Below are 6681 nucleotides of genomic sequence, written 5' to 3'. Positions count from 1 at the left end.
TGAAGAAGGATTTTCTCAATAGTCACCAAGTGGAGATGGATCAAAGCTGCCAATACCTGTCTGAATTTGCAGTTCCAAAACATCCACGCTGTTGACATCTGTGGTTTTGTCATGGAGCCTTTTCTCTTGAAATGGGCCATACAGTGAAAATTTAAACGCATTGGATCACTTTTTAGTTGTGTGTAGGGAGTGCTTTTTTATTTACAGAGCACATGTCAAAATCATTCAGCAAAGACTGTTTTCTTCCCCACTGTGTGATCTGTAAAAGGTTTGTGCAAGGTCATACCGGGAAACAGAGATGGGTATGAGCCCACCCCCTCCCCTCTCCCACAGGAGCTTTCCAGGTGATCATGCACCACCTCCAGTTTTACCAGTCTTGGTCTAAGTTCCTCGTGATTCTCAGACAATGGATTGCAGGAGAACATCAAAGGAAACTGGTTGTTCCTATAGTACCTACCAAACATGCCCTTTGCAGGGGCTGTGAAGCATTATCTTACCTGCTTTGCTGTGGAGCATGACTCACCTCTTCCATGACCACCTCCCATGACTCACACTCCCTCCCCCTTGGCTGGCTGTCATCCAGAGAGGGTGAAATGAGGTGGACATGTTCTTACTGCAACTCCTCCATCTCTTTTGCTTGTTGATTCATTATTATTGAATATTCATCTTGCTGGTGGTAGCTAACGGTCACAGCTCACAACAGCCTCATCGTGCAGCATCCCCATGAACACAGTAATTTGTGGCTCAGATCGTAGGGCTTATGTGGCTTTCACTTCTTCCTTGGTGTTTCTCGGACCATCATTTCATTGTACTCCAAACCTGAACCATCTTTCCAGAAAAGCAATACCCAGAGTCCTAATACAAACTACAAGTAGATCTCTTCATGTCTTAAATTCATTAAAAATGCTCTTACAAAAAGATTTATTCCCAGGGCTTTTACCCAGACTTCTGCATGGAGTTGGCAAAGACATTATGTTATAGCTAAATCTTCATTAGTTATATCTGTTTGCTTTGTGGCTTCGTGACAAGGATGAAAGCTGTGAATAAGTATATTGTCCCGTCTTAACAAGGATAGTGTATCCATCAATAAGGACACTTACTCTGCTGAGATCTTTGCAAGGCTGTACAGGGGAGTAAATGAAAGGGAGAACAACATCCTTCATCTAAAATGTCCTTGTTCTGTCACTTAATGTTTTACCCTTGCTAATATCTTTCAAAGTCTGGCTGTTAGTCAGAAAAGTCACTCAGTAAATGTGACATATTTTATCCAGCCTAAGTCTACTTGGTCCTAGAATGATTTTTCTAGGCAGCTGCAGCTGGAAGTGTGACTTGAAACTCCTCCTGTGGCTTCTCACCTTAGCTTCCCAGCACTCACCGAAGTTTCCCAGCAGGGCGTATGAGGATGGAAGGGGCAACCAGAGGAGTCACAGCAGCTCAGCTGAACGGAGAGGTGCAAACCCTTGTTTGGGGCAGCAGATGAGTCGTCTGGATAAAGGCAGATGGGATGGGACTCCACTCTCAGTAATGTTCACTTCAGCCTAGACTGACTGGTTGGTAACACCGTGCCTAGCCCAAGGCATCTCCTCTCAGCAGCTGTCCCAATTAAGTGCAGCAAAAACTATATGCTAACTCGAAACTGCCCTGTATGTCAAGGCATAATCTACACGCAAATGACAGGGTCATGGGTCCACCGTGCTCAGGCAGGAGCTACAGGTGGTCTTCAGGATAGAGAGAGGAGGGGGTAAGCGATGGTCAGTGCCGCTTGCTGGGAGAGGGCCATGCTCGCAGCTCCCTGCTGAGGCGGAAGCCCAAACAAAGCGCATCCCATGCGAGCCCACCTGCCTCTGCACCAGCGCTGCATGGCTGAGGCTGAGCAAGCGCATCCTCCGCATGGCTCTCCCCCTCCCCAGGAGCGGGCAGGAGTAGTCTCCAGTGCACAGAGCTGTGAGCTTTCCCCCTGGTGTGATGGGTGCACAAGGGAGCCTGCCAAGGTACCGAGGTTCCCCCCAAAACCAGCACCTTCCCTGGCTCGTCTGCACAGTGTTTATACCACTGCCTGCAGCACAGGTATCCCTGACTCACCCCAGGGTTAAACAAAAAAAAAAAAAAAAGGAAAAAGCGCGGAGAGTTGAAGTGATGGACTTGCTCCAGGTTTCTGGGACAGTCCAGGAGTGAAAATCAGAGTGTGGCCTGCAGAGGGAAGAAAAGAGCTGTGGTAGCACTGCTGCAGCTTCCCGGGGGTCTGCTCCTCTTCCCACCGCCGTGCCTGCTCCCCACCGCGCTCTTCCTCCGGAGCAGGCTCTGAGCTGAATAGCTTGCCTTTAAACATTAAATACATTTAAAGCCCTTTCATATCAAACCAAAATTAAACTGCTGGATTTTATTCAAGAGTCATTCCCCCTGAGAAAGGGCTGAGAAGAAAATAATGGTTAGCTGAATGCCTCACCCATCCAGCACGCAGAAAAAAATCCCCCCAGGAGGTAAGGTGAGAAGTGAGGCTTGGCTATCGCCTTGCCTCATTGCATTGTTATCTGTATATAAGCCAATTTCTCAATCCATTTAGAAATTCACTAATTGTCATTGGAGCTATTTGCTGACGACTGTGAAGTAGCTTCATAATGAAGAGGAAGTCCATTTATTCGTTAACATTTGCGAAAATAATTGCCTGTCACTTAACCGAACATCCTTTGCCCCAGAAACACTTGCTCTTCAGCACTTTTTTTTTTTTTTTTTTTTGAGCTGCATGCTTTGAAACGCCACTTATAATTTCCAGTCCCTGAAGGGCTCATTCTGTGACATGAGTGGGGGACCACACTCCACAAGAGGACACTAAATGTCCTGTCACTTTTGCTGCAAGGAGACGAGAGCATATTAATGGTGCTGCAGGAGGCCTCCAGCGGGCAGGTTGCAGCTCTGAGGTACTGCTTAAGCTGTGCGGTTTTACGGGGCTGCTGCTCCTCTGCAGCCTGCCCTGCACCTCTGCTGGGCATCCTGACAGTGCTGGGAGAGGCCACGGCTGCAGGGCTCAGTGCCAATGGCCCACCTCTGGCCAAGGAGATGAGGCACATGAGGTAGCCCCAGCCCCACTATCTGAGCTCCAGAGGCTGTCTTCTGCCCCTGGTTAGCTAGCCCTGCTCTCAGCCCTCACAAAGGCAAAAGAAAGACTGCATGAAGCCAGGCATGCACCAGGGAGTGAGTCCTGGAGGGAGGAGGAAAGGCTTTTTGGGAGGTAGAGGAGCGGTGTCTCAGGAGGTAAATGTGGAGAGGATGGAGATCTGTATTCCTCAGCTCAGCTCAGTGCTCTGTGCCCATTACCCCCATGAGTACAGTGGGGGTAATGGGCACAGAGTGCCTGTTCATGCCATGGGTGATACCCCACAACAGCTTTGTCCCCCATGCTCACCAGCTCACCCCTCCCCACCATGCCCAGCACTTCCTCTGCCACCACCACCGCTCCCACCAACACGGATAGCATAAGCCAACCCGCCCCTTAGCTTTGGGGAAGCAAAATTCAGCTTTGCCTACAAGACCGAGAGGCTTTGAGGTGCTCTGCCTGCAGGAGGAGATGGGTTTGCCATAGCAGTTAACCAGAGCATCTGAGGTACATTGCCAGGTCCCCTGGAATAAGTGGGAGCAAATGAGTGTGTCTCCCCCAGAATCAACAGAGATCTGCCCGCTTGCACCTGCAGGGCTTATGCTGCTGTAATATCTTTCACTCCAATGGCTGCTCATTTGTTTGTCAGCTATGTTGAATTGTTATTGTTTCCTGGGCACGTGAATTCCCCGATCCGTTCCCAGGGCAAGGAGTGCCACGTCTCCTGGGGGTGGATAGCTGCTGATGTTGACTTAAGAGTGCATGGAGCAGGAGATAAGCGCTGCCCTGCTGCCGGGGCCCAGCGGAGCCATGCACCTCTCACCATGCACTGCGCTTCTCGCCTGGGGCTCCTGCCGCGGGGCTGGGAGCCAGGGCCAGCGTCACGCAGCACCAGCATGCGTCATCCCCTTGGCTGTGGGCAGGGACGGCGGCCACATGCCGGGGGCAGCACGGGAGGAACACACCTCTGCAGCCGGCCCCGAGGAGTGGGGAGCAGAGCAGCTCCTCCCTGAACGGACTGTGGGCAGGAGGGCCACGAGACTGCTGAGCAGTGAAGAAGGGCACCACAGACACGCTCAAGGTATCGTCCGCATTCAAGGTGCAGCCGCTGCAGTCCTACCCAATTGCACCAGCAGTGGGGTTGGCCACTACGGCTTGGGATGATCCAGTCAGTGTAATAACACTTGACAGGGTCCTGCCACCATAAGCCAACATCATTCTAGTGGGTCCAATGGACTCGTGATAGCTCACAGCTGCTGGGAATGGCTTATTAGATGTATTTACTTTTCAGGGGTGCAAGCTTTCAAGTGTTTGCAAGTGTTAATTGCTGCTGGTACAGCACCTTGGGAAAGTGGGGTGAAGGGCTGGGTTGGGCAAGTACTTTGGGTTGGGCTCCCCATGGGGAGCAGGATTCCTGGTTTGGGAAGACCGGAGATACTGGCTCTGTTTGCTTCTTGGGCAGGAATTTGATGCGTTTAAAGATTAGGCGACTGTCTTTTTGCTTTTGGGTACTGCAGTCTTAAGAGGGAAAACTGTGTGGGTGAGTGTAAATCAGCTCTGCACAGGGAGAGCTGCCTGTTTACACCAGGGGACTTAGGCTTCCAGATATTTAATTTATGGTAACTGTACTTCAGCTTGTTGAAACATTTTGGTCTTGAAAAGCCGCTTGTGGATAATGAGACTATGGGGAGGTGCTGCTCCCAGAGAACCTCAGACTGGGGAGCAGGCATGGACGGGGGCCTTGCTTTGGCAGTGCAATTAATGAGCAAGCAGGTAGCCAGCATTTGCAAGAAAACACTGGGAGAGAGGGATAAAACAAAATGAGAGAGAGGTTTTGTGGCCCTTGAAACCAAGAACAAGCAGAGCTCACCACAGTTTAAAATATCCCACCTGATATGTCATGGGGTGAGGGGCCATGGATGATGGAGGGCGGGGGAGGTGGGAGATGGTTCTGCTTTGAGGACCTGGGAACTGCCTGGAGAAGGCTTGCGCCCCGCAGCCAGGTCTGTAATGGCTCTGCAAACCCGGTAGGAGTCTTGGGCGACCCTCCCAAAGCTGTCCCAACGAAAGAGCAGAGAGGCGGCGTGACCCACACCTTGTGCCCTGATTCGGAGGGCTGGTGGTGTCAAGGAGAGCTAGGCTGGTGCTGGAGGGTCCCCACCTTGTCTCCAGACCAGGCTGGTGCCCCAGCTGAGGTGTCCTGTCCCCCATTAGCAGGTATGAGGTAGCTGCAGACAGAGGTAATGGAGGGTCGTTTGCAGCCGTGTTGGAGCTTGAGTCGTGGGGGCTGCTACCACAGTCAGGACCACCCTCTGTGTGTCCCAAGTGTTCTCCTCTTTCTTTTAGCATCCAGCTAGAGCTCTTAATGATTTATTTTCTGACAGGCCCCAGGGTAAGTCCTGCTGAGCCTGCCAGGGTGGCAGCCCCAAACCAAACCTCTCCCAAGGACATCAGTTGTAGCACCTGTCTTTGCCTGCTAGCCCAACCCACTGCCCTGTCTTCTCCTACAGCAGCATCCCCTCCATAGGAGCACTCAGGAAACATCTCCAGCATACTTGTGATTTCCCTGGTGCTAGTGCGGGTGGGGAAAGTGAGGCAGGGAACTGACACTGTCTTGGAGGGGCATTCACAGCACTGTGGGCACTCAACAGAAAGGAGAAAAGTAGCTCTTCCTCAGCCAGTGGAGAGAGAGGAGAGATAGCTCCAGAGGGTGACCTGGGCCAGCCACGGTCTGGAGATATTTGTGTTTATAAACTAAGGAGGAAATGGATGCCACAAGCCCCCATGGCTTTGAGGGTGGTGTCAGGAGCCAGAATCTGTGGGAAGCGGATGTCTTTTAGCATCATTAGGAACCACACTGAGAAGCCAGGTCTGTGCCCACCTGCCTGTCTCAGGCTTTGGGGTTATGACCATCAACTGAAGCACCCGCAGGGACCGTCCTGGACTCCTCCCAGTGCCTCTGAGCAGAGCCCTGGTGCAGGGGGAGGTAGAGGCACAGGTCCTGCCTGGCCCCAGCATTAAGAGGTGGAGAAGGGCGAGACATCCCACACAGCTGAGAAATTACCCTGCTGCACCAGGCAGCTGGCAGGACGGGGAGGAGGACCTGTGGTTCGCAGTTTGCTGCTGTGGTAGGGGACAGCCCTCTCCTACCTGCCCGTGCCCCAGGACAGCTGCTGCTCCTGCTGCCACTGCAGCTTTCCCGACTCTAGGTGACCTGCATTGGCTCTGCTTGTCACGCAAGCAGCTTAACTCCTTCGCTGCTGGCCACGGGCATGGTGGAGAGCCCGGCAAGAAAACTCAGCTGTCTCCTCCCTGCACTTCCCCCTGTTGTTATCTACAAAGTGAATGTACAGCGTAACATGTGCTCGCTGTCTGCTGACCATCTGCCAGGGCTGTGGGTCTCTCTGCAGCACGGGGTATCCCTGAGCGGCAGCACAGGATGAAGGAGGCAGCACATGGCGGGACCGAGGGAGGGAAGGGCCACCAGTGCCCTCGCCTGCGGCTGGTCCTGCCCCGGGAGGGTGGGTGCAGGTGCCGCACCCATCCTGCACAGATCCATATCCTTACCACCCGCACCAGGAAGAAGG

The sequence above is a fragment of the Ciconia boyciana genome, chromosome 7 (genome assembly GCF_034638445.1).
Source record: "Ciconia boyciana chromosome 7, ASM3463844v1, whole genome shotgun sequence".
Lineage (NCBI taxonomy): Eukaryota > Metazoa > Chordata > Aves > Ciconiiformes > Ciconiidae > Ciconia > Ciconia boyciana.
Note: the sequence above shows the minus strand (reverse complement) of the source record.